Below are 20,713 nucleotides of genomic sequence, written 5' to 3' on the forward strand. Positions count from 1 at the left end.
GAACTCTGAACTTTGCTATCAGAACAGCTATAAGCTGGAAAGGACAGTTTTTATTTTGTTTTGTTTTTTGTTGTTGTTTATTCAGGGGATTTTGAATCCGAATGGATTTCACTTTGTGGTGTTGTGTAAATAAATAATTGTGTTTACCTTGCACATTAGCCTTCCCTTGCTCCTTGAGTCGAAACAGGGTACAGTATTCATTTAACTGTCTAACTTACTGGGTTGTACATTCCAGGTTACATACATTTGATAGAAAACAGCTTTTTCAGATGGATTTAGTGGAGACGAGGTTTCAAATTCTCTCCCTGCGTGTTCGATTCAATTACATTTGCAAGATGTGGAGAAAAACCTGGAGAGAATAATTTCAGTCGAGTTCATGAGAGAATTTATGACTATATAATATTACAGATGTTACATTTTAGAAATAGTGAGCTCATTCAAAGTTTTAGATGATCTGCATCTGGAGATTTATTCTGTAAAAAGATTCATCTGGGTCACAACATGAACAGTGAGTTTAGATCGGACAGAATAATCCCTTCTTTCATTCTTTCGAGACGTCACAGGCCTTGTGTAAAATATTCAGCTGGTGATTTTTGCAGTATCAGGCCATCACCACTTCCCCTTTACTGTGTGAGAGATGGAGAGCTGGACACTGAGAACCAACCACAAAACTCTCCACCAACTAGAACAACAGTCATGCTTTTGTTTTTTCTTTTTTCTGTTCATCGTGAAACAGTTTTCCTGTGTGTTTGGAGGTTGTGCATTACAGATGGTGGAAGATGGGAACCCTGAACACGTGTCAGAATTTATCTGAAATATTTTGGTGTTTGTTAAAGCGAAAAACACGACTCAGCTCTGTAAATTTGTGTCCCGTCAGCTGGGATTCAGCTTTAAATGTGAATCTGTATCAAATTACCCGAGCAGTTCACAGGTCAAATAGTGAATCGATAGCAACAGAAAACTATTGGAACTTTGGTAATGAAAAATAAATTCACTTCCATTTTATTTGTGTAGTGATTTTAACTCTCGACCTGGTTATAATAATAATAATAATAATAATAATAATAATTAAATTTATATAGCGCCTTTCAAAAAACCCAAGGACGTTTTACAATTATAGACAAGGAAAGAAAAAATTAAAATATAATAAGTAAAAAGTTCACCAAGTAGGGGTCAGGATGTAATTCCCGTGGTGTAGCAGCCACAGTCCTACCAAAAGGCGCACGAAAACAAGTCCCACATCTCCAGCACTGCCGCCGTGACGCCGTCAGCAATATCGCTCGAACACCACGCCATGGATCCACAAAGCGAGCAGAGAAGCTCCGCCACACAGAGCGCTGGTGTGTCGCAGAGCACTGGTGTGTCCCAAACCGCCTGCACAGCCGCCGCGACGCCACCGAGCATCATCACTCGGAACATCACGCCAAGCGTTAAAGCACAGAGCACTGGACAACCACGATGTAAATTGAGCAACAGGCTCACTGCAGTCCATAGCTGGGAGCACAGGCATCACCCACAGCGAACCAAGGCCTGGAGGGAACCGACACCCCAAACTGGGTTATAAAGCAGCTTTACAGAAATCTTGATGTAGAATGAGATTCTTATGCAGCAGCAGCTCCATCAGTGAACTGACAACCTGCACTGTGCACAAAACTCTTCAGTGACACTGCTGTTTGGGACGACCGGAAAATGGTGGAGAAACTGTTACTATGGCTCCTGAAAATGGAGGTGAACATTTTTAGTACAATTATTGCTGTGTTTTCACCTTTCCTCGACAACAGAATAAACTGGACCTGGAAATGTAAAGTTGTAGAAAAAAGTTATTTTATAATAAGTGGCAAAGTTTGGTTGTTTCTCAATGGATTTTCACCAAATTTGGCAAGTAGGTCCAGGGATGACCCAGAATTTTGCAGCAATAAGCAAAATTCATGTAAGGGCCCCAGGGAGGTCCCTGGGGGCACAACATCCACCCCCCCAGTGCTTTTCACGTTACATTTATCAACACAAACTCTTGACAGATCTTCACTAAATTTGGCAGGTAGGTACAGGAGATAGCCACAATTTGGCAAAACGCAGAAATTCCATAGTTGGGCCCCAGGGGTTCCCTGGTGGGCCCCTGGGTGGTGGACGTTTGGATTTTTGTTTGTCGTGGGTTAACATATAGTATATCACATACTAAAAAAATTACATCTGAGCTTCACCCCCCACAACCTGGGCAAAGCCCGGCGAACCTGCTAGTTCATGATAAAGGTGAAAGCAGACAATTCATAAAACCACAGAATTTTTTAAGAACATAAGAACTGTGAAGAACTTCATTTGAGTCTTTGTATGCTGGATGTAATGAATTTTCCTTGAATCTGACGGAGCCAATGCTGAGAGTCCAGGACGGACCTGTTTTCTGTTGTTGTCCTGTTTTTGTTGAGATGGAGAAAGCGTGCTGAAAAGCACAGAACAATAAAACGCAGGTCTGGAGCTGGGCTAAAATTCATCCTGCCTCCCGAGTCTTCTTCCACACCCTCACACACCAAGGTTCTATTTACTGCTTTGTGAAATCACAATCATCATTTTCCACAATGTTGAGATCAAACGCTGGGTTTTCATTTTCTAATGTGGTGCTAACCTCTGAATAAACTGGAGAATATCCTCAGAAATACAATACAAGATACAGCAGAGCTGCAGGACGTAATAATGTGTGTTCCAGATCAGATTCAGTGGTTCAATCAACCGGAGAAAGGAGATGAAAAGATGCTGATCAGTCAGGTGTTTAAAGGAGAACCTGTTACAGAAATCAGTGAGAGATTTAAAGAGCGACTGCAGCTGGACAGAATCAGTGGAGCTTTAACCATCAGGACCATCAGCAGAAACCTTTCTGGAGTTTATTTATTACACGTCATCACTGATGGTTTCTCATCTCGGACTTTCAGTGTCAGTGTTTACGATGAGTAAGTGTTTCATGTCTCCTTCAGTAACTTCATGAATCCCAAAGTCCAGTTTGAGCTGTTTGGAGTCAATCTGCATCAAGAACATCATTTACAGATGAATCTGCCCTAAAATAATCATTTTTACACCACAGTGCTGTTGAACTCTGGACTCTGTTTGCTCAGAAATTGTCAATGGCTCCAGTTTTCCCTGCAACCAACAACGGATAGGGGGAATAGATGATGGATGGATGGATGGATGTACAGACTCTCTTTACACCACTTGATTACATGATTCACATGGCTTTTACTTTTTTTTAGTGTAATTAAATCACAGGACTTTTAACCTCCTAAGGCCCAAGCTGTATTTTTACATGCATTTTTTATTTCTCTTTGCTATTTGGGCTTATTAGAACCTGATTAGAATAAAAACTAAGCATCATCTTTTGATAAGATGTACTTTTAGAGAAAAAGTATGTCCACATATGTGGATTCTTGTTCTGAATTTCCATAAAGTGCTGTCCACGCATGTGACCGCTAAGCCCTAGGAGGTTAATATTCCTCATTTCAAACCTTTAAAAAATTAACTTTCCAGCATTACAGTATTTTTCTTTCCTCACTGTTAGAGTGAAAAATAAAAATACACTTCACTGCAGAAAACTAAACCATTAAAAAACAGCGTGTTCAACTTTTAATTAATTAAATTTTGAGTCCCAGTGAAAACAAAACCTGCCTAAAGTTTCCACTCGAGGCACCAAATCTGTCGCAGCAGCGCCTGAGTCAGTGGAGACGGCTGAGTCTCTCTGTCAAACATTTACACAATAAAAAACTGACTGAAATTATTTAATTCAGCATCGGTTTCATGTGATTGAACTGAGTGAACATGAACACCCTTTGTTTTTGTCCCTCCATCACTGGGTTCCTGGTGTTGTGAGACGAACATTCGCTGCTGTGCCGTTATACTGCACTGTTCATTTTCATCCTGCACTCATTTCTTCACATCAGCACCAACATCCTCAGGAGATTTTATAACCTCACTGAATCACATCTATAGGACTTGAACTGATCTCATTCACTCGACATCACTGAACCATGGAATTAGTAATTGTTCAAATTAAACTGAGGTGGAAAAAGAACCAGGAACTCACAAAACAAACCAACATTTACACAAAACACTGACAGGGAAACAAACACCGAGAAACTAAGGCCACCCATTTTTTATCTTTAGGTTCATGGATTTTTTCAACATATTTTTGATGATGTCGGTCTAAATAAAAATAAGTGTCCTTGGCCAATTTTTTTTTTTTGCATGGCAAAATTTCAATATCGGATTAAGATGATAAAATAATTTAAATTCAAGAGACACACTTTACATACACACACACACGTGTGTGTGTTTGTATGTGTGTGTTCTTGTGTATAAGTTTATAACACGGACTAGCATTCCAGTACTTACTTCTCTGAAGGTATGTGGTCATATGACCGTTGAGCTCTCATGAGCACATCGAAGGCTGATACGTTCTACTTGATTCGATGGGACTCTCTGCGGCACCATCCTCTTCTGATTCCACAGTCAGATACTTGCAGCCAAAATCGCGAACTAACGTTATGGCAGGCATATTCGGCATCACGCTCGTTACATCACCACCTTCTTTCTGAGAACCAAAGATCATTTTGATCTTTTCATTGTTTACTTTCAACGCTTGAGAGATGAAATCGCCCACGTTTTGTTTAGTGAGACAGTGAAAAGACTTTTCTTTACCACACTTTATGCTTACGTACAGTCGAGGTGATAGCTCGGAATCCATGCTGTCGGCGTCAGCCATGGTCAGCACGAGGTTGACACTGTCGTAAAGCGGTCGTAAATACCATAAAAACATTCAAGTGAATACTCAATGTCGTAAATAGCTTAGTTTTCGGACTCGGCTGAAGTGGAAATATACAACACACATTGTCATTTGTATTTGCGATTCTAATACTTTTTACTTAAAGAAATATGACCTAGTACCAGGGATACAGTGCTGTTACAAGAAAAATGTGACTTTTTTTTTTTTTTTACATTTCTTTTTGTACGTTTCGGCGGTTAAAATAAAAATACGCACAGACTTTTTATTTTTCTAGCGGTAGTATTTAACTGCCCTGATAATATCCGTGATCCAAAAAATCTAAAATGAGTCGCCTAATCAGGTGAAACCCGGTTCAGGTTCCCAAACACAGCAACTCATCCAGACAAGAAAAGAAGCAGCTGAAAAAGAGAGATGGCGCCCTCTGGTGGTCTGGGGGAGATTGTCCATGGTGGACAGAACAACTTCCCACAGACCCACAGCCAAGACACGCCTTCCAGGGGTGGAGCCAGGAGGTAGTTTTTCACCTCAGTTGTCAACATAAAAAATTATTTGCAAATTATTTACTTGAACTGTTTGACATCAAACCACTGATTTATTCTAACTGAAGTAATTTTCTGGATCATTACATTTACTGAAGTGAATTATTACTCCAGGAGCAGAACTTTTCCTCGACTCTGTTTTATCCTCTTTCCTCCACTGCAGCCTCACATTTAATCCTGATATGAAGCATCTTTTAATTTTCTGGACCGAATACAAATGAGATGAGCTAAAAGCAGGCATGCAGAGTATTCTTCTGCATTTCATTCTGGGGTTATTAAAAAGTAAACATTAAAATTGGTCCTTGAAAGGTTGAAAGGTCATGGACTGAGTGTGTGGTTATGTACGGAGACAACACAAGAGCAGAGGGAAGAACAAACTGAGCTCGGATCTAATTACACTTTGTGATGAGAACGAGTGAAAATATAAAATGTACTCACCATAAACACTGACACTGAAAGTCCTGGATGAGAGACGTGGAGTAACAACTTGGAATAAATAAACTCCAGAAAGGTTTCTGCTGATGTTCCCGATGGTTAAAGCTCCACTGATTCTGTCCATCTGCAGTCGCTCTTTAAATCTCTCACTGATTTCTGTCACAGTTTCTCCTTTAAACACCTGACTGATCAGTGTCTTTTCCTCTCCTTTCTCAGGTCCATAAAACCACAGAATGTGAGCATCACTCTGAATTCCAGTTATCCCAGTATGGAGAGTTATAGTGGTTCCTTCCACTTCCTGCAGTGTGACCGTCTCGTCTCCAGCTGCACACAGTAAACCTGCATCACAGATTCAGCTTCAGATTCATCTTTACACTCACAGACTACACTGTGGTTCAGGTTTGTGATGATTATGATGATTTTTTTTTTTTTTTTATACACAAAAGAGGTTCTCAGCATTTTTTCAGCCATGGAACCTCCACAATGGACTAAAAATCCACTTTCACCTGCTTCATGATGAACTTCTTTGATAAAACTATATTTACAGCTACAGTTTCTTCTGTTGTGAAGGAAAGACTCGAACTTACAGCGCAGCAGGAGAAGAGTCCTGAGAGTCCTCATTTCTACTGAAATATTCAGCAGCATGTTTGTTCAGTTGTCCTCAGAGTCTTTATCAGGAAGAACGTTGTGTTCAGTGCCGTTCTGATGCTGCTGTACACAATGTTCCCTTACTGTTAGCTCGGCGTCTTTACTGTCCCACATTCATCAGAGCGCTGGGCGGACGTCCTGTCTCAGTGTGTTCAGTCTCTACACGCTCACTACATGCTTTCCTCTCAGCAATGTCCATGTACATTTGATAGAAAACAGCTTTTTCAGATGGATTTAGTGGAGACGAGGTTTAAAATTCTCTCCTGTTTGTTTGATTCAATTACATTTACAAGATGTGGAGAAAAACCTGGAGAGAATAATTTCAGTCGAGCTCATTAGAAAATTTATGACTGTATAATATTACAGATGTTACATTTTAGAAATAGTGAGCTCATTCAAAGATTTAGATGATCTGCATCTGGAGATTTATTCTGTAAAAAGATTCATTTGGGTCACAACATGAACAGTGAGTTTAGATCGGACAGAATAATCCCTTCTTTCATCCTTTCGAGGTGTCACAGGCCTTGTGTAAAATATTCAGATGGTGATTTTTGCAGTATCAGGCCATCACCACTTCCCCTTTACTGTGTGTGAGATGGAGAGCTGAACACTGAGAACCAACCACAAACCTCTCCACCAACTAGAACAACGGTCACAGTTTTGTTTTTTTCTTTTCTCTGTTCACAGTGAATCACTTTTTCTGTGTGTTTGAAGGTTGTGCATTACAGATAGTAGAAAAATAAACTTGTCAGTATTTATCTCAAACATTGACGGACCTGAACACTTGTGAAAGTGAAAAGCACGACTCTGCTCTGTAGATTTGTGTCCCGTCGGTTGGATTCAGGGTTAAATGTGAATCTTGAAATCAGATGCAAGATTTTTTTCTGCATTTTGGAGAAATAAGTCAGTTTAAATGTTGCTGCTCCTGATGATATAATGAGAGAGCGTGTGAGATGACAAGACAAACACAAGTTTCAACACCAACAAAACCAGTTCAGACAGGAATCAGTCAGACTCTGGAAGAAGAAGAAACCTTTATTATTCATCACATGCACACTTCAAGCACAGTGAAATTCATCATCTGCATTTAATCCATCTGAAGCAGTGAACACGCACACACTCAGAGCAGTGGGCAGCCATACCAAAGCGCCCGGGGAGCAGTCAGGGGTCAGGTACCTTGCTCAAGGGCACCTCAGCCCAAGGCTGCCCTATGTCAACCTAACTGCATGTCTTTGGACTGTGGGGGAAACCGGAGCACCCGGAGGAAACCCATGCAGACACAGGGAGAAAAATACAAATTCCACACAGAAAGGCCCTCGCCGGCCACTGGGTTCGAACCCAGAACCTTCTTGCTGTGAGGCGACCATGCTAACCACTACACCACCGTGCCGTGGAATCTACTTCTTGTAATATCATCATGAAAATTTTAATTCCTATTAAACCGAATGTACATGATGTAAACATATCAGTGGTTTCCAGACTACGGAGATCATTTGTGACCAAAACAAAAGACGGATGTATTGAATTATGAGAGTCTCTTCATCACTGAATACAGCACGAAGGTTTTCTGCTCTTGATCATCATCCGTTATTCTCGAAACTTCTTCCTGTCAGAGACAACAGTATATTTCAGTCTCTGAATCAGGGGAGATTTTATCACTACTGTGGAACTCGTGATTTTTCTTTAATGCTAAAACCACGGAAACATTTCACCTCATGATAATTTTCAACAGTTTAATTGAAATGTTTACCTTTTTAACTCTCTCTGCACTGCGAGCTGTAAATTCCACCTCAGTGTAAGACAGTTCCCCAAGTTTTTTCAGAAACTAAAGATATATGAAAAAAAAATCTGATTCATGTTAATAAGCAGGGTAAAATGGGAAAAAAATCTCTACTCAACACAAAAACAGAAAGATCAGTTTCTTGCCTTGTTGTGTTTTCTCTTTAGCCAAACCCACACAGGTATGGATATTAATAACAGGAAAACTCCAGTAGATATCAGGGCAGGGAGCAATGAACGGGAACGATCAGTTTGTTCTGAGAATAATACGAGATCATCATAAACATCGGAAAAAAAAAATCTCCCTGTGACACACACATGGGCTGGGCAATGTGACAAAAATACCAAAACCCAATCCTCTCTGACGTACCTGAGTTATAATAACAGAGCTGTGAGATGTTTAGAGAAGTTGTTTTATTGATGGCAGGGTTTGCAGACACACAGATATAAGAGTTCCTGTTATTCTCTGGGTGTTGTATCTGAAGTGTGCGATTGTGGGGAACACTGAGATCTGTGTTATTGGTGATGTTGATTCTCTCATTCTCTCTGTACCAGGATAACTTCACATCTTCTCCATTCTCCACAGAGCACAGGAGGAAACACGGCTCTGTAGAAGACACGCTTCGCTTTCCTCTTTGATTTCTGATTACTGGAGCTGATACTGGAGCTGAGAAACAGAAGCACAGATTAATAACATAAGTCATGTAAAGCAACATGGAAGATAATGTTTGATTATACAGTTTTTGTCAGAAGTTTACATACAGTGACATGAATGTCATCTTGGATATGAGTGTAATGGCAATATTTGGGCTTTCAGTAATTTCTTTGAACTGTTCTTTTTCTGTGGTAGAATGATTGTACAGCATACATATTTAATTTAAAAAAACACTTAAATTTAGTGCACAAGTTAATATTTTCTTTGGGTTTTATGAAATCAACACAGGGTCTAAATTATACATACAGTGTCAAAAATGTACATATGTGCTCACTTAGATTATTAATTCAGAGGTGTTGAAACTTCCAAAATGTCTCTTATCTTGCCAAGGGCAAGGTCTCTTAACTTTCTGTTAGTGATTATGATTGACTACAGCTGGTAGCTTCTCTGTGCCTTCATAAAAAGGGTTTGTTTAAAGCACCATTGGCTTGACCAACACACAGTCTTCTTCTTCTGGCTGCTCCCGATTAGGGGTCGCTATGGCGGATCTTTTGTCTCCATTGCTCCCTGTCTTCCGCATCCTTCTCTACCACACCTGGCACTTTCATGTCCTCTCTCACCACATCCATGTATCTCCTCTTTGGCCTTCCTCGTTTTTGTGTGCCTGACAGCTCCATCCTCAACATTCTCCTTCCATGCTCTGCATCTCTTCTCAGGATATACCCATATCATCTCAGTCTCATCTCTCTTAGCTTAATTCCCAAGCTCTCCACATGTGCTGTCCCTCTTATGTGCTCGTTCCTTATCCTGTCCAACCTTGTCACTCCCATCACAAACCTTAACATCCTCAACTCCACCACCTCCAACTTTGCCTCCTGTCTCTTCATTAAGGGTACTGTCTCCAATCCATACATCATAAAATGGGAAAATCCGAGAAAATCAGTGCAGTTCTGAGAAAGAGGATCACCGATATACACAACTCCAGAATGTCTCTTGGAGCCATTTCTAAACACCTGCAAATTAGATCAGTTCAAACAATTGTATCCAAGTTACTGTGAGGTGTAGTCACTTTGCCGAGCCACTTTGCTTCAAGAAAACCCAAACAGTCACTCTCAGCTGAAAGGAAATTGGTTTGGATGGTCAGGAACAACCTGGGAACCACCATGCCACAGCCCTGCCATGAACTGGAAGCTGATGGATCACTGTCTACAATTCAGTTCACCATGGATTAAGTGGCTGCTATCCAAGAAATGACGCCCTGCTCCAAAATTGACACCTTCAATCTTAACTAAAGTTTAAAGCTGAACACACGGACAAAGAAAAAGCCTTCTGGAGGATAGCTGTATGGTCAGATGAGACAAAGATTGAGGTGTTTGGCCACAATGACCACCATGTACAGAGGGACACTGTACCAGCTGGTGGTGGTGGTAGGATCATCATGCTCTGGGGCTGTTTTACTGCCAGTGGAACTGATTCATTGAACAAAGTGGATGGAATAATGAAGAAGAAGGACTACCTCAGAATTCTTCAGGATAAACCATCAGTAACTTGGACATGACTTGGGACTTACAACAGGACAATGATCCCAAACATGCATCAGAGCTGGTTGTGGAGGATAAAGCAGGCTAACATTAAGCTTAAAACAAGTCCTGACTTCAACCCTATTGAAAATATATGGAGCGTGCTTTAAGTCGAGTCCATGCCAAGAAAAATAATAATAATTTAACTCTACCAAGCCTACCATGAAGATTCGTGAAATATCCAACAAGAATTCTGCCAGAAGCTTGTTCATTGTAAACAAAAATGTTTAGTCAAGGTGAATCTTGTGTAGCAGGTGGAATCACCTCTTACTCTGCAGTTTCCCTGAGATCTGGCTGCATTGGGAGGGGCCAGTCCAATTAACCAATGGGGCGGACTTTTATTTATTATAATTACGCTGGAAGGTGTTATCGTAGCTGCTTTCACTTCCTTTTGCTTCATTTCCGACCGACCGGGGGTTGAATCGGTGGCAAGGAGTACGCACTGGCTGGTGCTTCTTACCATAAACGGGTGGTTTCGCTGATGCTGGTAAGCGAGTCTTTTTGCCGTACTGCTTAACATTTGGGGACGTTTATTTTGGTAGGCTGTAACATTTCATTTCCTTGTTGTGCAGTTTTCCTGCCGTGATTGCTCATGGTTCAGCGTATGGCTGTTGCCTAAGGCATCCAGTGTTCAAGTGCGTGCTGATGAGTTCCTTCTAACTAAACTGCTACGGAGTTTTTCTTGTGCCATCACGGGTTTGAGAAAGATCCACGTATGCGGTATCCACTCATTTGTGTTATAGGGCAGCGGCCGGTGTTGGCGTAACTCCACGCCACCCTAGGCTGCTGTTCTGTTGGGCCTCGAATGCTGCTTCGTGGGTTTGCTGCTGTTCTTGCCAGCGCGTTTCTACCAAGTGCTGCTCTCTTTGATTGGTGCAGCTGCCTGTATGAAGAGGGCTGCGAAACCACCATAGTACTTTAACACTAGTTTTAACTTTTGTAGGGTGTGTGTGTGTGAGACTGTTTGTGTGCTTGATCATTATTCACCTATAATTAGTGTGCGTGTATGTGTGCTTGGAGTGTGGTATGAGGGATATTTGCTTTTCTGTTAAATTGGGTATTTTTGTTTATTTGTTTTAGTCCTGCTCAGGCTTCACCTGCTGGCAGGAGGCTCTTTTTCTATAGCTGTGGATAGCCAGTGGGCTATCTTATTGGGCCTGATTTATGTTAATGCCTTTACTTATTTTTTTTTTTATTTTGTTTATTTGGTTTAATGCTGGGCGGCACGGTGGTGTAGTGGTTAGCGCTGTCGCCTCACAGCAAGAAGGTCCTGGGTTCGAGCCCCGGGGCCGGCGAGGGCCTTTCTGTGCGGAGTTTGCATGTTCTCCCCGTGTCCGCGTGGGTTTCCTCCGGGTGCTCCGGTTTCCCCCACAGTCCAAAGACATGCAGGTTAGGTTAACTGGTGACTCTAAATTGACCGTAGGTGTGAATGGTTGTCTGTGTCTATGTGTCAGCCCTGTGATGACCTGGCGACTTGTCCAGGGTGTACCCTGCCTTTCGCCCGTAGTCAGCTGGGATAGGCTCCAGCTTGCCTGCGACCCTGTAGAAGGATAAAGCGGCTAGAGAGAATGAATGAATGAATGAATGAATGAATGGTTTAATGCTCACGAGAGCTTATTTTATGTGAATTTGTGTGTGGCTAGTAACCACGTCTGCCAACCTTTTCTGCTGTGGCAAGCAGCCTTTGGTTGCCAATTGTATGCCAGTACTGGTGGGAGGCTATTGCAAGCTGTGGATCATCAGTGGTCCACGTAGTTCCCCTCCCTTAGTTTACATCATGTGTGGTTGTGCATTTTAATTGGTTAGTTTGTGATCTAGCTGTGTTATTTCTTTGTTTGATTTTCTCTCTTCATACCTCCTTTGTTTATTTACTTTTCAGGTACTGTGTGCCCAAGGCGGGGTGGCAGCTGATTCCTTAGGTGGTGGTGTTTTCCTACTGTCCGTGTGTGTGTTCACGTGTGCCTGTGTGGAATTCTCCTTTTATGTTTTTGATTTTATTTGATTTATATTGATTTGGTTTGTAGTGAGTGTGACACGTGGGCTTGCATGGTGTGCCTCTTTGGATCTCTTCTCCGTCTCCTGGTATCTTGCCCCCTCCTGGTAGGCCTCGGCTCTGTTAATATTGATTTTTCCCTTACCCTTGCCCCACATGCATGTTAGTTAGTCCTTTGGAGTGTGAATGAAAGTGATTGTGAAGTAATGGAAATAATTATTTTGTAAACATTGTCACAAAATAAAATAGCCTTTTTGTATTTTCATAACTTTGGTCTCTGGTGTCTTTAGTCAAACGAACCTTGCGTGTCAACATAGTGAAGTGTTTTCTGGTTAATATTCCTGGGGTGAAAGTCCCCTGGTGGCGTAGTCAGTAATTGCTCTTTGGCTCTGTTTAAGGTCCAATTTAGTCAACGCGTCGCTTTTCTGCCCAAGGCCACACTTGCAAAGACATTTTACCCAAATATTATGTAGGTGTGTTGTATGTATATTTTTGACTTTGTATGTATAATTTTGACCCTGTGTTGTGTTCAGAAAACCCAAAGAAAATCAAAGCTTGTGCATGAAATTCTAGTGCTTTCTTTAGTTAAAGATGTATGCTGGACAGGGCGGCACGGTGGTGTAGTGGTTAGCACTGTCGCCTCACAGCAAGAAGGTCCGGGTTCAAGCCCCATGGCCGGCGAGGGCCTTTCTGTGGGGAGTTTGCATGTTGCCCATGTGGGTTTGCTCCGGTTTCCCCCACAATCCAAAAAATGCAGGTTAGGTTAAAGTGCCATTCCACCATTGGATGTATTTTTTTGGCATAAAATACAATATATTTTATGACAACATGACTAGACAGAGAAATCTTTTAGCTTCAAAATGATATATCAAACATAATTTTTTGACAACGACAAGTATATTAATTTTGCGACCAAAGTCACCTACCCTTTTAATTTCCGCGTGGTAGTGAAACGTAATGTCATCGGCAGGTTCCCCTTCTTGTGTACCACATCACGTGTGACATGGCACAGATTATCAGCAATGGTGGATAGAACGCGATTGTCAGCTTCAGAAAAGAAGCGAAGGAAAATAGCAAGTGATGCCCAAAGGAGACGGTCGATGGTGAATATCGGCACAGCAATCGACAAATGGAAATCGCGTTCTATCCGCCATTGCTGATAATCTGTGCCACGTCACACATGACGTGGTACACAAGAAGGGGAACCTGCCGATGACATCACGTTTCACTACCGCACGGAAATTAAAAGGGTAGGTGACTTTGGTCGCAAAATTAATATACTTGTCGTTGTCAAAAAATTATGTTTGATATATCATTTTGAAGCTAAAAGATTTCTGTCTAGTCATGTTGTCATAAAATATATTTTATTTTATGCCAAAGAATACATCCAATGGTGGAATGGCACTTTAACTGGTGACTCTAAATTGACCGTAGGTGTGAATGTCGGTGTGAATGGTTCTGTGTCTATGTGTCAGCCCTGTGATGACCTGGCGACTTGTCCAGGGTGTACCCCGCCTTTCACCCGTAGTCAGCTGGGATAGGCTCCAGCTTGCCTGCGACCCTGTAGAACAGGATAAAGCGGCTAGAGATAATGAGATGAGATGTATGCTGGACAATCGTTCTGCCACAGAAAAAGAACAGTTCAAAGAAATTACTGAAAGCCCAAATATTGCCATAACATTCATATCCAAGATAATTCATGTCACTGTATGTAAAATTCTGACCACAACTGTACAACAGAAAGAAAAGCTTCTTAACTGCTCAAACATCTACAAACTCTCCAGAATCCAGGGGACATACAGACATAAAAGATGAAAGAGAGTTTATTCAGGCAAACTAAAAGACATCTAAATTGTGATGAAGAAAACAGAGTCAAAACAAAACCCTGCAATTGTCAGGCGAGAAACAAACAGGATTTTGGAAGCAATATCAGAAAGCAATGTCCAAAACCCAGAATCTGCAGAACAATAAGAAAGTCTGGGTAAAGTCAGAAAGCTGAAGTCCTGAAATACTGAGCTGTGAGACTGAAGTGATTGTGAGCAGGTGAGTGCAAACAGTAACCAGGAGACTGTGAGCGGTGAAGTGCAGGATGGGTTTTGTAGTCCATGGTGGCCATATTTGAAGGCCACTGTGAATTCTGGAAAGTGGAGTTGCAGGTGCAGACGTGACAAACATGTATTCGTTATTTTTATTCACTGTTACAATTCCTCTGAATTCATTCAGAAATCATTTTCCAGGACAAATTGACCAACTGCATTCCTACAACTTTGTACCTCATGACTGCTTGGGCTCTGATTGAATATTTTTGTAATTCTGAAGTGATGAGTCTGAACATGGACAGGAAGGAGACATGAAACACTTAGGCCCAATCGCAATTCTAATTTCTACCCCTCCCCCTTCCCCTCCGCCTTCCCCTTGGCCCTTCCCCTTGAAACTGAGCTACAAGGGATAGGGCTTGAAATTCAACCCTTACGTATTGGGATAGCCCTTCAACGATTGCATACGTCATCGCGTACCTCCGTCAGCGTTTACGTTAGCAAAACGCGACGCATCATTGGCTGCGACCAGCCGCTACAGTCAGAGCCAGAGGCAGAAATCTCTGCTGGCAGGGTGTGATTTGTTAACTAACACCACTGAATGGGATATCTTTGGCGCTTCGTGCACCACATCCGACAGAATGAGGTGTCAGAACACTCATGTAAACAATAAAAGCGAGAATAACAGAACAAAACGTACGCAGTCAAGCAACCGAAAACAATACTCACTCCCAAAGCTTTTTAGCAGCAGCTTGGATTTCAGAAATCGCTGCTCATTCTCAGCTCGAAAGCGAATCAAGCGGCGTGTTTCCTCTGGATAACAACTTAAAACACGTAAATAATGGAGAAAATACATTTATGACAATCTTTCGCCGCGGGAACCGCCATCTTTCTGAAATCCGCATGGCATTGTGGGAAATCACTCAAACCCCTTCGTTCGGAGTCAGCTCCAGGAAAATCTCCGTTTGGAGGGGTACAGAAGCCCTCCCCCTTCCCCTACCCCTCCGCGTTAACTGGGATTGGGATACCCCTACCCCTTCACGTGAACGCGCAAAATGGAGGGGAAGGGCCAAGGGGTTGGTCCAAGGGGTGAAATGGGATTCGGCCTTACTCACCATAAACACTGATACTAAAAGTCCTTGATGAGAGACGTCCAGTAAGAACTTGTAATAAATAAACTCCAGAAAGGTTTCTGCTGATGTTCCTGATGGTTAAAGCTCCACTGATTCTGTCCAGCTGCAGTCGCTCTTTAAATCTTTCACTGATTTCTGTCACAGTTTTTCCATTAAACACCTGAGTAATCAGTATCTTTTCCTCTCCTTTCTCAGGTCCATAAAACCACTGAATCTGAACATCACTCTCAGACGAGACGGTCACACTGCAGGAAGTGGAAGGAACCACTATAACTCTCCATACTGGGATAACTGGAATTCAGAGTCTCTGAATTCCAGTTATCCCAGTATGGAGAGTTATAGTGGTTCCTTCCACTTCCTGCAGTGTGACCGTCTCGTCTCCAGCTGCACACAGTAAACCTGCATCACAGATTCAGCTTCAGATTCATCTTTACACTCTCAGACTACACTGTGGATCAGATTATTATTATTATTTTACACAAGTGGTTCCCAGTCGTTTTTCAGCCATGGAACCTCCATAATGGACTAAAAATCCACTTTCATCTTCATGATGAACTTCTCTGATAAAACTATATTTACAGCTACAGTTTCTTCTGTTGTGAAGGACTCAAACTTACAGCGCAGCAAGAAAAGAGTCAGACAATTAATTAAAAAAACAGAATAATTTAAGAACATAAGAACTGCGAAGAACTTTATTTTAATTCTTTGTATGCTGGATGTAATTAATTTTATTTGAATTTGACGGAACCACTGCTGCAAGTCTGGGCCGGATCCGTTTTCTGTTGTTGTCCTGTTTTTTGTTGAGATGGAGAAAGTGTGCTGAAAAGCACAGAACAATAAAGCGCAGGTCTGGAGCTGGGCTAAAATTCATCCTGCCTCCTGAGTCTTCTTCGACACTCTCACACACCGAGGTTCTACTTACTGCTTTGTGAAATCACAATCGCATCATTTTCCAAAATGTTGAGATCAAACGCTGGGTTTTCATTTTCTAATGTGGAGCTAACCTCTGAATAAACTGGAGAATATCCTCAGAAATACAATACAAGATACAGCAGAGCTGCAGGACATAATAATGTGTGTTCCAGATCAGATTCAGTGGTTCAATCAACCTGGGAAAGGAGATGAAATTATACTGATCAGTCAGTTGTTTAAAGGAGAAAATGTTACAGAAATCAGCGAGAGATTTAGGGTGTTTTCACACCTGGTCCCCTTTAAAGGAAACAGACTCAGTCCTCTTTAAGTGGACCAAAAAGTGGACCAACAGAAAAAGAACTCAGTTCTTTTTGTGTTCACACTGTGAATTTATTACAAAGAGGACTGGGTTCTCTTTCTGGTCCAGTTAAGCTTTGATGGGGCCTCAGTCCTCTTTCTGTTCACACCTGGTCCTCTAGAGCCCTCAGACCCCCAGTGCATGGAATTCTGGGTAATTTTCTCTTGAATCAAAATGTCTGCTGCCATGCTTGCCCTGCTGTATTCTTTGATCAAAATAGTGCGGATTAAGGAAAATAAATGTATTATATTTTATATTATATATATATATATATATATATATACACAAATATAAACACACACATATACATATATAAATTATATAGTTATATTATTGTGGCCGACTCATCAGTCAGTAAGTTCAGAGAACTGTAAAGCGGCTGTTGTAAGTTGCAAAAGGAAGTTGAGTTTCCCTGCTACAGTCACGTGACCATCTACGGCAAACGAAGAGGGTTAAACTACAGTGAAAAAGTCGAAGTGAACCCGGTGCGCTTTTTGTTCACAATGCGCAGATTAGGCGAACCGTACCGTTGAGTTTTAGCGAACCGTACTGAGACCACCTCCTGAGGTGGTCTCAGTTCAGTTCGCTTTAAAGGGGTCTAGGTACGGTTGGAGTGTTCACATATGTGCAATAAATGCTGAGTCATCGATCTGAGTTCGGTTAGATGGCTGAAAGGGACCAAGTGTGAAAACACCCTTAAATAGTGACTGCAGTTGGACAGAATCAGTGGAGCGTTAACCATCAGGAACATCAGCAGAAACCTTTCTGGAGTTTATTTATTACACGTCATCGCTGATCGTGTCTCATCTAGGAAAGCAGTGTACAGTTTTTGTGGGAACAGCAAAGTCCCTGCAAAAGTTCAAGTAGTCCGTTATGCAGTGTGTCACCTCCTCAATGTCCTCCTCATGTGGGTCTAACAGTACATTCCAGTCAGTCGTCTTGAAGCAGTCCTTAAGAGTTTCCTCTGCCTTGGGAGACCAGGCCCTGAATGAAAGCATGGTGGTGGGCTGCCTCAGAACAATTGGTTTGTACTGAGGCTGTAGGACAACCAGGTTATGGTCAGATCTTCCCAGCGGTGGTAGTGGGATTGCCCTGTATGCGTCCCTTACGTTGACATACAATAGGTCTATGGTCCTGTTTTTCCTAGTGGGACAGTCCACAAACTGATGAAAGGCAGGGAGAGTGGAGTCCAGAGTGACATGGTTAAAATCCCCAGAAATCGCGAAGAAAGCCTCGGGGTGTTGTGTCTGCAGCGCTGCTATGGTGGAGTGAGTAACTTCACACGCCGCCTGCGCATCCGCATGCGGAGGAATGTAAACACGTGAAAATGGCGTGTGTAAACTCCCGAGGCATGAAATACGGTCGGAGACTCACCGCTAACAGTTCAATGTCCCGGCAGCAGATGATCACTTTAACATTTACGTGTCCTGGGTTGCACCATCTGGTGTTAATAAACAGTATGAGTCTCCCACCTTTGCGCTTGCCTCTCAGCTTCACGTCCTTGTCTGCTCTCACTGTAGTGAATCCAGGTAGCTCCACATTAAAGTCCAGTGTGTCGCTTTTAAGCCAAGTCTCCGTGAAACACAACAAACTACACTCCCTGTAGAGCCTCTGGGTTTTCACCAGTCCTGCTAGCTCATCAGTTTTGTTGGTTAGCGATAGGGTTGCAAAGGGGTGGAAAGTATCTGGGAATTTTGAAGGGCCCAGGAATATTGGGAATTTTCAATTTTGGCATTTATTAAGTTTTAAACATTTTAAAACATTCCATCACCCAGAAAAACAAATTAAAACCCATGTTAAGCCTTTCTTTCAATTATGTACTGTTTTGTGCTAATTAAGAATAGGACATATTGCTAAAGGCCAATTAATAAAAGGCTTTTACTTTTTCCATATTAATATTAAGGGGTTGAGGGGAGAGGACGCTGGCGTTGTCTGTTCGCCGCTTCTCCGCCTGAGATTTTTTTGGAATAGCCTGCTTGCACAGTTTTTTTTTTTTTTTTTTTTTTTTTTTAAAAACGCTTTGATGACAATCCAGCGATCTATCTGTGCTGTTTTTAAGCTTGAGCTATTTTTGATGTTTATGCTTTCTACGAGCCTAAAGCACCAATTTTTCGGGACCCTGAAGCATACGTTTTCATCCTCTCTTTGACCAGTGGGGAAGCCAGGTGGCTAAGCACCTACCTGTTTCAGACGACTTCCAGCTGTCAACTTGTTCCGATTGGAAAAGGGTTCCTTTTGACTCGTAGGATCCAGCTATCCTTCTGCTATCCAGCTATCCAGCGTAGGATCCAGCTATCCTTTTGCTGACGGCGGGTGGCTGCCAAGCTGTTTCTGGGTTCGTAGATCAAACAACCAAACGCCATAACGCCTTGGCGGACGACTTTCTACCTGCCGCCACCGATCCAGCACACGACGCTAACGTCGGCAGGCTAGCGCCTCTCCTGGGTCAGCATGGCGCTTAGCTATTCCAGCTCACAACTTCTGCAACTTCGGCCCAAAGTCACGCCTGGACTTAACATCCCCATCATCAACGAGCTTGGACTCCTTCGTCGCCCTCGCTACACCCATAGGGGCTCCAGTCGAAAGTTTGTTTTCCACAAACAGTCAAGCAGCTCTGCAACAAACATTCCAGCTCTCTAGTCTTCTGGCGCACGTCTAACGCGTCATCAGAGCACTGTTGCCTCAGCTGCAAATAACAATGAGAATATCGCGAGATCTCTGCATTCCAGCTTGGGATATTCCAGATCTCGTGGAGTGGATTTTAGTGTCCTGCGACCTGTTCAGAGAGTCATTCCACAGTCTCTGGTCAAAATCGAACTTTTTAACAGTCAATCCATAAAGAATAAATCCTCATTGATTGAAGAACATGTCAGGGAGAGAGGACTTGACTTCATGTGCCTAACAGAAACCTGGCACCAGCCAGAGGACTACCCTGCCCTCAATGAAGCCTGTCCCCCGGGCTACAGTTATCTGGAGGCAGCTCGCAGCACTGGCCGTGGTGGTGGCCTTGTTGTCATTTTCCGACAGGGCTTGGAATTGACCCCCATCACACTGCCTGTAACATCCTCCTGTGAGTGTCTTGCATTTAAATGTAAGCCACCATTTCCCATGACTGTTCTCCTTATTTACCGGCCCCCAAAACCAAACTCTGCCTTCATTCCAGAAATGTCTGATCTCCTTACAACATTCTGCACTACGTCTGCAAATACGATAATTCTGGGAGATATAAACATACATGTTGATGTTCCTTCTCGTCAACCTGCAGCCGATTTCCTTCAGCTGCTTGACTCATTGAACTTACATCAGCATGTTGATGTCCCCACACACTCCAGAGGGCACACACTTGATTTGGTTATCTCAAACTCTGCTCCTATCAGTAACCTACAGGTTTATGATCTTGGTGTATCAGATCATATGGTTATATCAATGGAGCTGCCTTTCCCCTCTCCTCACACCAAATCAAAGCGGCAGATGCAGTTCAGAAAACTGAAAGGCATTAACCAGGATGCCCTGGCCTTGGATCTTCAACGTGTCTCTTCTAGCTTCACTGTCTCCCCCTCTGTTGTTGACTCTGTGGATTTTTACAACCAGTCCTTGAGCAGCCTCCTGGACCTCCATTCACCTCTAACATCCAGGTCAGTCTCCTTCATGCGCTCAGACCCTTGGTACAATGGTGAGTTGCGAAAAATGAAGACGGCTGGGCATGCTCTTGAGCGGCAGCTCAAAGCCTCTGGACTGACTGTCCACAAACAGGCATACAGGGAACACAGGAGGGCATACACAGAAGCTTTGAGGGATGCGTGGTCCAAGTTCTACTCTTCCATCATCAATAACAGCCCTGGTAATTCCAAACAACTTTTCTCAACAATAAATTACCTTC

The 20,713-nt window shown here is 42.5% G+C and overlaps 1 pseudogene; it reads right to left on the reverse strand.

Annotated features, from left to right (window-relative positions):
* Positions 1-7,912: 7,912 nt before the first annotated feature.
* On the reverse strand, positions 7,913-19,401 carry LOC132882590 (uncharacterized; annotated as a pseudogene).
* Between the last annotated feature and the right edge of the window lie 1,312 nt (positions 19,402-20,713).

This window comes from Neoarius graeffei, chromosome 3, assembly GCF_027579695.1.
Source record: "Neoarius graeffei isolate fNeoGra1 chromosome 3, fNeoGra1.pri, whole genome shotgun sequence".
In the NCBI taxonomy this organism is placed as follows: Eukaryota; Metazoa; Chordata; class Actinopteri; order Siluriformes; family Ariidae; genus Neoarius; species Neoarius graeffei.